Source organism: Eriocheir sinensis, chromosome 6, assembly GCF_024679095.1.
Source record: "Eriocheir sinensis breed Jianghai 21 chromosome 6, ASM2467909v1, whole genome shotgun sequence".
Classification (NCBI taxonomy): domain Eukaryota; kingdom Metazoa; phylum Arthropoda; class Malacostraca; order Decapoda; family Varunidae; genus Eriocheir; species Eriocheir sinensis.
This window is the reverse complement of record NC_066514.1, coordinates 23,783,438-23,794,362: the sequence shown is the minus strand read 5'-3', so window position 1 is coordinate 23,794,362 and position 10,925 is coordinate 23,783,438. Positions and strand designations below refer to the sequence as shown.

Sequence of the window (10,925 nt, the reverse complement as noted above, 5' to 3'; positions counted from 1 at the left end):
ATAATCCACCTCACCATCCACCCACCACCACCACCATCACCACCCATCCACAACACTGCGTAACAGGAATGCACAGACAGGTTACGCCCTCTTGCCGCGGCCAGACGAGGGAGGGACAAAGGTGAACGCACGCACACACACACACACACACACACACACACCTCAGCTTCCCGGATGTGCTTGCTGCGCCTGAGAGGGATTTAAACCACCGCGAACCCTTGGGTAAAGTTTTGTCTATTTATATATCTACCTCGATCTATATATCTATCAGTATCTATCTCTATCTATCTATCTATTTATCTATCGATCTATCTTCTTCGATGCTGTTTAAAGAGTGTTCTGTCCTGCTCCTAAAGGGTTATGATGATGATGCTTGGGATGTTGAAGGGATGCTGCTGTGAAGGAGATAAGGAAGGAGATGATGATGCTTGGGATGTTGAAGGGATGCTGCTGTGAAGGAGATAAAGAAGATGATGATGATGATGTTTGGGATGCTGATAGGGATGCTGCTGTGAAGGATATATAGATGATGATGCTTGGGATGTTGAAGGGATGCTGCTGTGAAGGATATATAGAAGATGATGCTTGGGATGTTGAAGGGATGCTGCTGTGAAGGAGATATAGAAGATGATGCTTGGGATGTTGAAAGGATGCTGCTGTGAAGGATATATAGAAGATGATGCTTGGGATGTTGAAGGGATGCTGCTGTGAAGGATATATAGAAGATGATGCTTGGGATGTTGAAGGGATGCTGCTGTAGAGGAGAAGAGAAGATGATGATGCTGATGAAGAAGAGCGATGAATAAAAAAAACTACTTTACATTTTTCACAGTCTTTGGCGCTAACTTATGTGATTGAGAAAAGGAGGAAGAGGAGGAGAAAAGAAGAATATGAAGAGGAATGATCAGAAGAAGAAGACGAAGAAGAAGAAGAAGAAGAAAAAGAAGAAGATTATACATTCACGCAAAAAAAATAAATAAATAAATAAATAAATATGACTCTGGAAATACCTTCTTGTGCGTTTTTGTGATCTTTTTTTCTTCTCCTCCTCCTCCTCCTCCTCCTCCTCCTCCTCCTCCTCCTCTGCCTCTTCCTCTTCCTCATTATTCTCGACATGATAGAAATAATGTATAAAATAACAAAAAAAATATAGACGAGAGAGGAATGAGAGATGAGTGGCGAGGGAAGGAAGAGAAGGATATGAAGAAGAAGAAGAAGAAGAAGAAGAAGAAGAAGAAGAAGAAGAAGAAGAAGAAGAAGAAGAAGAAGAAGAAGAAGACGGAGAAGAAGAAAAAGTAATATACATTCACGCAAAAAAAAAAAAAAAAAAAGACTGGAAATACTTTTTTTTTTTTGCTTCTTTTTGATATTTTTTCCCCTACTCTTCTTCCTCCTCCTCCTCCTCCTCCTCTTCCTCCTCCTCATTATTCTCGACATGATAGAAATAATGTATAAAACAGGAGAGGAAAAAATGAGGATCGGGAATGAGTAAAATAAAACGCGATACGGGAAGGAGAAGGAAATGAGGGAGTGAGGGATTTAAAGAGCTGTCCCTTAGTTAATATATGTTATGAGTCACGACAGGTAGGTTAGCGATATCCCTTCCGTAGCGTGAGTCATGAGTCAGGACCGGCGGTGAGTCACGTAACTATCTCTGAGTCACGATAGATGAGTTTATGTTATTCCTTAAGCTTGAGTCGTGAGTCAGAAAGGAAGGTAAGTTAGTGGTCTTCCTTCCGTAGCGTGAGTCATGAGTCAGGACCGGCGGTGAGTCACGTAACTATCTCTGAGTCACGATAGATGAGTTTATGTTATTCCTTAAGCTTGAGTCGTGAGTCAGGAAGGAAGGTAACTCAATGTTCTCCCTGTAGCGTAAGTCATGAGTCAACGGCGGAGGTGAGTCACGTACCTATCTCTGAGTCACGATAGATGAGTTTGTTATTCCTTAAGCTTGAGTCGTGAGTCAGAAAGGAAGGTAAGTTAGTGGTCTCCCTGTAGCGTTAGTCATGAGTCAACGGCGGCGGTGAGTCACGTAACTATCTCTGAGTCACGATAGATGAATTCACGTTTTGTCTTAAGAGTGAGTCGTGAATCTGGTAAGGTAAGGTGAGTAAGTGAACGTTTTTTCCAGCAGCGTGAGTCATGAGTCAGGACCGGCGGTGAGTCAAGTGTCTATCTCTGAGTCACGATATATGAGTTGACGTCCTTTCTTATGAGTGAGTCAGGTAAGTCAATATACTCACCTTCCCTTAGCGTGAGTCAGCGTGTGCGTGGCCTTGAGAACTTCCTCTTCTCCCCACCCCGATGATCTTTTCTCCCCGTCCTTATCCCTCTCTCCCCCCCCCTCTTCATTTCTTCCCACTTCACCCCCCCTCTCTTCTCCCCACCCCGCTGCTCTCCCCTCTCTTTCCTCCCCACCCTGATGATCTTTTCTCCCCATCCTTATCCCTCTCTCCCCACCCCTCTTCATTTCTCCCCACTTCACCCCCCCCCTCTACACGCTGTCCCTTTCTCCCTCTCTTCTCCCCACCCCGGTGCTCCTCTCTCTTTTTCCTCCCCACCCCGATGATCTTTTCTCCCCATCACAATCCCTCTCTCCCCACTCCTCTGTTCATTTCTTCCCACTTCACCCCCCCTCTCTACCCACTGTCCCTTCTCCCCTCTGTCACCCTCTCCCCATCCTTCTGTACTTTTCTACCCATCCCACTGTCCCCTCTCCCCTCCTGTAACGCTCTCCCCACCCCATTGTCCCTTTGTCCCCACCCCCTGTCCCTTTCTCCTCTCCCCTCTGTCCCCTCTCTCCCCCCCTCTCTATCCTTCTCAACCCACCCAGTTAAATATATATACTTCTCTCCCCGCCCCACTATGATTTTCTCCCCTTCACCCAACTGTTGTCTCTCCCTTCCTCCTCCTTCCTTCCTCGCCTCGACTTCCTCCTCCTCCTCCTCCTCCTCCTCCTCCTCCTCCTGCATCATCCTTTTTGTCCTCCTCGACCTCTTTTTCGTGAGTCAGAGGCGAGGACTGTAACAAGGAGAGAAGGAATGTGGCAAAGGGTTGTGTGTGTGTGTGTGTGTGTGTGTGTGTGTGTGTGTGTGTGTGTGTGTGTGTGTGTGTGTGTGTGTGTTCTGGAGACGGGACTATTAGAGCTTAGATCGGGCCCGGTAGACTACAAATAGGTAAATACAATTAGATGAACACACACACACACACACACACACACACACACACACACACAAAGAGTTTAGTTTTCATTCCTATTCAAACACTTTCCTCGAGCATTTTTTTCCCAATGGTAAAACTTTCTTTCAAATGCTTTACTCTTCGACGAGCCGTGAAGGACTGACTCACACCGCCAGACAAACATGGCAGAGGGCCGTCACCAAGGAGACTATAGAACAGGAGAGGGGGCCTCTATGGGAGACCGTGGGCGGGTGTTGGTGTATGTCGGTTGCAACAGATGGCGCAGGAGCAGCTTTGTTTACATCCAGGCGCCACCCCCCCTCCAGACCCACCCCCAACCCCCAGAACCCATCAGCAGTGTTGCAACATGGGATCAAGCAGCAAATGTTGCTACTTTTTTTCTTCAGTCTGGTTATTTCCCATTTTAAATAAAAAAATAAAGGTAGATAAATATTAAAATGAACAGCAGGAACTATATATACTGTATATATTTACTAGGTAGATATAACCTGACTGCATGTCATGAGTAATGCTATTATTGTTATATTATTATACCGAAATTATATTACTTTCTCTGCATGTGTGGTTAGATGTGTTTTATGTGTTTAACCTTTCTGTATATATATACTGGAATGAACCAAGGAATTGTAGCCCTACTGCCGTTCTTTAAAACTATGTAATCATGTTTTTCTTCCAAACTCATTGTTTTAACACGCACGCTGACTTCCATCAGTAATGATGATATATATTAATTGAGTCATTGGTTTGTAGGGGGAAAGAGTGGGTGAATATAATTATCTTGGTCTAACTTATACTGTTTATTATAACGCTATTCGTAGCAATATCTTTCTCTGCTCCGATGGCAACGCTGCCTCGTTCAAAAATCATAACACCGCCGCGGCCGCCACGTTTACCAGCCGGAGCCTCAAATCATGTCCCTTTGTGGTGATAAAGAGGACACAGCCTGGTGTGAAGCTACATTTATTACGGAAGGATGCCAGCCGGGGTAAGTGATATATATAAATAATGATAATGTGGAAATTCTAATCATTTTCACGCTGACAGCTGTTCTGAACTTGCTAACTGCATCCCTCCCCTCCTCCCAAGGCACGAGGCCGAATGGCCTACACACGACAGCTTCAGATTCCTCCCCATTACCACCTGTCAGCCTCGTCCATGTAGCTATCCAGTCTACTCTTAAAACAAGCTATCGTCCCTGCACTCGCTATGTGATTGCTGAATCTATTCCATTCCCCCACCACCCTATTACTAAACCAATGCCTGCCCATTTCCCTCCTAAATCTATACTTTTCTAATTTAAGTCAATTACTGCATGTTCTATCTTGCCAAACATCTTATGCAAAAGTTAACCAGCATCTCCACTCATCCCTTACACTGATAAACTCTGGAACAGCCTTCCATTGTCTGCATTTCCTCCTGCCTATAATTTGACCTTCAAGAAGAGTGTATCAAGACTACTTTTGTCTGTTTGGGAGTGGTGAGTAGTGGGGCTTTTTTTCTAGTATGCTTTGTTGCTCTTGAGCTGTCTCCTTTGTTTAAAGAAAATAATAGTTAAATAAATGGAAGTTGGCCGCCAATGCTTCCAACACATTTTGGCGCCATATCTACAAGTGGCTGGTGACTGTAAGTATCTCAGCAACCTGCATGCATCTATGCCATTCCTATCATGGTGCATGGAGCAAGCTTCACATAACACTCAGACAGAGACAGTTTAATTATGGTTACATATCAGACTCAGTTTATTGCTCAGTCTATTAGGTGCAGTGCTGTTAATATTGTTAGTGGTAGTATTAGTACAATTAATGTATTTATTTTAATTAATTTATGAATATTTATTTGTTATATTCTTAGTGTTTGAAAATTCCAATACTAGTATTAAGATAAACAAAAATATCAGAAATATATTTATACTTATTAATTATTATTGCTTTTCTTATTATTACTTCCTTCAATGTCCTGGCACTTTGACATCTAGTGCTTTTCCGTCTAGCAGCCAAAATTGTGGTCTTTCTGAATGTGTATGCCTTAAGTCTTCATTGGTGTAACTAGCTCTTTAACATAAAAATCTGCATCTCTCTCCCTTCTCACCCAGTTATCCCCGTACATCCTTTCAGTATCCAAAGAATTTTTTCTGTATTTTACCGTGTGGACATACTCTTTCCTTCCATGTTCCACTGTCGTATGTTATTCCACATCTAACACAACCACATCCCAACAGATCCGAACACGTCCGATATCATCCAAGAGAATGTGGCAGCTGAAGGGGGAGAGTCCAAGAAAGAGGCCAAAGGTGAAGACATTTAGCCACCCCCCCTGAAGTACATGGCAGCATTCAACCCTCTTGGTGAGCTGCAGGAATGTGCTTCCCATTGCAGTGCACCAGCTCCATGTATTGATTTTGGTATGAATACTTCATCTAGTGTTTGTTGATTGTTGTGTTATTAATCTAATTATGACTTCACAAAATAGACTGTGCAAGTCACTTAACACATGCCCTGCTCAACATTACTTTTAAGTTGTAGAATTCCTTCATATGGATGCTGATTTATGTATTCTGAAATGATTGGATATTGATTGTCTTAACATTTTTTTTTGTCCATGATCACTGAACCATGTTACGGTATGTCTTTGGGTGCAGATCCAGGAAATGAGTTTTTGGGAGGACGTCAGACTTTTTGCGGGTGGAAGGAGCATTAGCATTACCGATTAGCCATTCTCGGCAGTCCTGGTCTTGAAAAACTGGTGGAGTGACCTAAATCAATGGGTGTAACGGCCTGGACTTTGTGCCAAAGCATTGTTTTAGCCGCAGCGCGCTTTTGAGCTAGTTTTCCTGTATCACTCAGGAACATTGGGGGGGCCTGGGCCCCCCTTTGGATCCACCAATGTAGCTATGTCTTATAATATATCTATCCTTTACAGTCTGATGGTGCATCCTTCTAGGTTATCAAGTTTTAGTAGCTACTCATGAGAAGTATTCCTTATAATGATCATTGATTTCCAGATGGTTTGCACTAAAAAAATTTAGTGTCGTGTAACCTGCCGCAAATAATAATCAGCTGTAGTCAACCCTTGCTTTAAAGAACCAATATGGAGGAGGGGGGTGATGTTATATCCAAAAATCTTTTACATCTGAAGTATCCAACCTTTTTGTGTATAATAAACCTTGTTTGTTACATGAACTTAAAAGTTTACAATTTCCATACATGATTCTTTTTTCCTTGTATTTGATGATTAATCCTGACATGTATTTCCATTATCAGTAGGTAATATATAGTAACAAGACAATAATACACATTATAACAATGTATATATTATAGCCCAATGAGTGCACGAGATCATTTACCTCATCAGTGACGCCAAGTCCGGGAGTCCTTCCCTAAATTCTTTGCCCAAATTTGTGACACCAAGTATAATAACTAGTTTTAGTGACCATTTGCATCCATTTTTCACTTTGATTAAAAAATTGCCTCTCAACAGGGTGTGAACTTGATGGGGTTGGAGGAAACTCGACTCGGCCATCAAGCTCACCACAATTAATATAGTAAGGAACCTCTTCTTCTCAGTGATAATTTATCCTCTTTAGTTACTATTCCATGTTGCTTTAATCACAACTAATCTGTTGGAAACATTACAGCTTAATAACATACTTCACATCTCTGCATACAAATTGAGTTCAATATTTAACTGTTACACCAGTAGGCTTCATATCTTAAAAAAAACGTATGTAAAAAGGTTGAAATTTTGAATGATATATTCAAACTCTTTATTATGTTTCAATGGGTGTAGTACCGTTACGATTAGTCGAGTGATCAGCATATGGGTCTTATGTTTCTGATAGCATAGGTTCAAATTTTGCCATTGGCTGGCAATTGATAGTAACAGTAGTGTCCACAGATATCTACCTGTTTCTTGCTTATCCTGTTCCACTTTAAACCATGACTGGCCAATCTTTGAAGAGGTAGCATAACCTTGAAGTGCCACTAACAAACCTTTGTCCATTCTTCTGATGTGATCCTTTTTTTTTTTTTTTTTTTTTTTTTTTTTTTTTTTTACCACCTGCCTATAGCGCCGGTAGGTTTTCTTCAGGCGCCTGGCGGTCGGCCCAGGCCCGTCATGATGCAGGCAATTTTTTTTTATAGTGGTGCCATTTAGTATTGGCTCATGCTGCCGCCCAGAACTCATTCTTGATTCACTTGGATGGTTTAGCAGGGCTTAGGTATGACTAACATTGAAGAAACAGGGAATTTTTAGATTTTTAGTGTGGCAACACATTGACAAATGTTTTAGTATGGACTGAACATCAAAGATATATATGGTAAATGGGTGCTTGTAGATCTTGACATTATATCTGTCAAGAGTCTCCAGTTGTATCCTCTCCCCCATCTCCTGAAAATATTACTCTTGTCAGGCAATCTAAGTGAAGCCTTCCATCGAAGCTGGTGTGCAGACATAATGTCAGTGCTTAGATTCACTTATAGCACTGACAATAATGCAATTACATACACCTATTTTATTATTTAGAATTGTGATTAATTGTGATTAAATATTTTTTCATGTATTTTCAGACATGAAAAGTGAAAATTGCTGCACACAACAGTCTGCCGTCTGCACCGGGAGGCAAGGCAGCTCAAAGCCCAGGCTGTTACAACTCCTGGGCAGTTTTTGCCCAGAGCCAGCAATTTTTTGGATCCAATAGGGATGGATTTTTTCTGAGGTCAGGTTCAACATGCTGCAAGATACCAAGATCTAAGCCTAGTAGAAGATATGGGTTACAAGAGAGGAGGTTTGCTCTGGCCTTATACTATCAAAGTCCAAATGCTAATAGATTTCTGAGCACAGTATTTCACTTGCCTTCAGTTTCAACACTTCACTCATGACTCAGGGGTATTTCAGTACATGTTGGCTGGAGCAAACAGACTCTGACAGCCCTGCAGCAAAGAGCACAGGCTTTGTCAAAAGAAGAGAAACTTTGTGGGATTTGCCATTATTTAGGATTACTCTTGTTACGCCAAGAATTTTTTTCCATATACTTTGCCAAATATTGCAAGTAATGCACCATTGTTGGGCTTGCCTGTTATAAATCAGATCTTGTTCAATTAACAAGCTTTGGCTGTCTGCCACTTTCCAGTTGTAATGCAAGGAATCATTTATCTTCCCTGCCAGATATCACATGTAATGCACCATTGTTGGTTTTGCCTGTTATAAATCAGATCTTGTTCAGTTAACAAGCTTTAGGTGTCTGCCACTTTCCAATTCTAATGCAAGGAATCCTCTGCCAGATATCGCATGTAATGCACCATTGTTGGTCTTGCCTGTTATAAATCAGGTCTTGTTCAGCTCACAAGTTTTGAATATCTGCCATTGCTTATTTCAGGTGTAATGCTTGGAAGCATTTGTTCTCTTCCCTAGCCATCAGTATGCAATGCTTTATTGTGGATTTTGCCTGTTATATTTAATCTTGTTCAGGTAACAAGCTTTTGGTGTCTGCCTTACCTAATAATGTGCTGCAGTGACACTTGTCTTGGTTTCATAATGTAAAATACAGCATGTAATTTCATCACACTAAGTGTCTATCATCACATGTCTGGCATCATGAATGTGGCTTCCAGGAGTAATCTTGCTTGTATTACAGCATGCAATGTTTTTTCTGCTTTATATGATATACATAATCACATAGGTGTGATTTTTTTTTTTTTTTTTTTTTGACAAAATGTAATGGCAGTTAATATTCTTGACTAATGCCTCATAAACCTTGTGAAAAATAATGCTTTTTTGAAGGGGGGAGGGGGGGGGGCAGAGAGTGGTTTGTTTGGTTGGCCAGTTCAAGGAGTTTCATATCAAATGATTTTATTACATCCAACTTTAATGTGTGCTAAAAACATATATTTTATTACATCCAACTTTAATGTGTGGTTCCTGCAATAAATGCTACATGTTTACTGATGTAGCCTATGAAATACATATCACTCTCTGCCCTGTAATTTAATTGGTGTGTCACATACTGCAGCATAACTTTCCTGCTATTTTTTTACACTGAGTTGCCTTATTTTGTCTCATTTGCTTTTATCATATGTGCCTCCGCTGCATAGTTGTGCCTACTGAGCTTAATATCTTCTTGACCCTGACACCAAGGTCAGAGCTTGTGAGATCATATCATGTCCTACATCTCATTTTCACCTCCAGGCTCGGCTGTCTCCCAGGACCACCAAGTTATTGCATTCCATTTAAGACAACTCATGTGTTACCTTCTTGATGTCCTCCATCATGTATTTCAGAATGTTTTATGGTGCTTTGCTCTTATATTGATGTGCCTTGCAACATTTTTATACAGTTTTCATTGTATATAACGCACCATTGTTGGTTTTGCCTGTTATAAATTGGGTCATGTTCAGTTAACAAGCTTTGAGTGTCTCCCATTGTTTATTTCAGTTGTAATGCTTAGAAGCTTTTGTTCTCTGCCCTGTCAAGCAGTATGCAATGCTTGCCATTATCTGGCACTTGTACAGTTAGTATGATATTTTTGCTCAGCTAAGAGCATGTTGCAAAAGGTAAAGGTACGGTTGGGGGCATACGCTGTAGCAGCACGTGGCCTCAGTGCTCATCTCTGTAACATTGGCCCTTGAGCCCGTGGTGTTAGGGAACCCATTACCCTGGGACACAGGACCAGTGTGACATCCAGGTTACCACAGTTGCAAAGGCATTATAGTAATCTAGCATGCATAGAATGATGTATGCTTTGCTTGTATTACACTGGATATATATATATATATATATATATATATATATATATATATATATATATATATATACCGGTATATATATTAGCAAATGCTTTCTACACCATATTTTTTCCTAAAATAACAAATTGATATAGTGTAGATAATACCTAATAAAACATAAGAACAAATATATTTTTCTTTACCCCATTAGTAAATCATTTTACAATAATGAAAAAAATAAGTGAAGGCTGGATAGGGTGCTGTGGCAGGTACTTCAAAAATAGTAAAGCTACCCCTGAAAAGTGACGTTTTTGGTGGGCTGCAACAGATGGCGCTACTTCCGCACGCCCGAGGAATTACTACATACCACTATCTCTTCGTATACAGTCTCTTTGGCCGTCACCGAAGCACACACACACACACACACACATACACACACACACGAAATTGACCTCTCTTTTGGCCACTCTTCACTTTTATCTCTAGTTGGGGAACCGATTAGCGGGCTTTTTTTTTTCTATATCTTCTCTTTGTTGCCCTTGAGCTGCTTCCTTTGCTGTACACACACACACACACACACACACACACACACACACACACACACACACACTATGGTGATTCGTTGTTTCATATTTGCTATTCGAGATCGTATTCGGTAATGTTTCACTCGATGCTTCACCGAGGCAACATGCTTCTCTGTAAACCTGGGTCGCGGTCAGTCGCAGTCCAGCCATAGCCCAGGTGGGTAACTAATCTATCCTGTGTTGTAAAGTGTACGGGTATATTGTATATCCTGATGTATAATGCTTCTATACTATGTTCACGGTGCTTTTTATGTTATTTCCAGGCATTATGTTCTATGTCAAACCTTCCATTAAGGACAATCTGGATTTCACTACAATTTATTTGACATAGAACTCAGGATGGGTAGATTCCTTCGCCCCGACCGCTTCGAGGCTAACCCTGACTCCAGTGGTGCCGCCGCGGGGAAGCATTGGTATCGAA

At 41.3% G+C, this 10,925-nt stretch overlaps 1 long non-coding RNA gene across 1 annotated transcript; it reads left to right on the top strand.

Moving 5' to 3' along the window:
* The first annotated feature begins 3,404 nt into the window (after positions 1–3,404).
* Positions 3,405–9,909, top strand: LOC126990637 (uncharacterized). Its single transcript, XR_007744611.1, has 4 exons — positions 3,405–4,186; positions 5,420–5,602; positions 6,679–6,742; positions 7,767–9,909. It is a non-coding gene; the product is annotated as an uncharacterized LOC126990637 (long non-coding RNA).
* Positions 9,910–10,925: the final 1,016 nt, after the last annotated feature.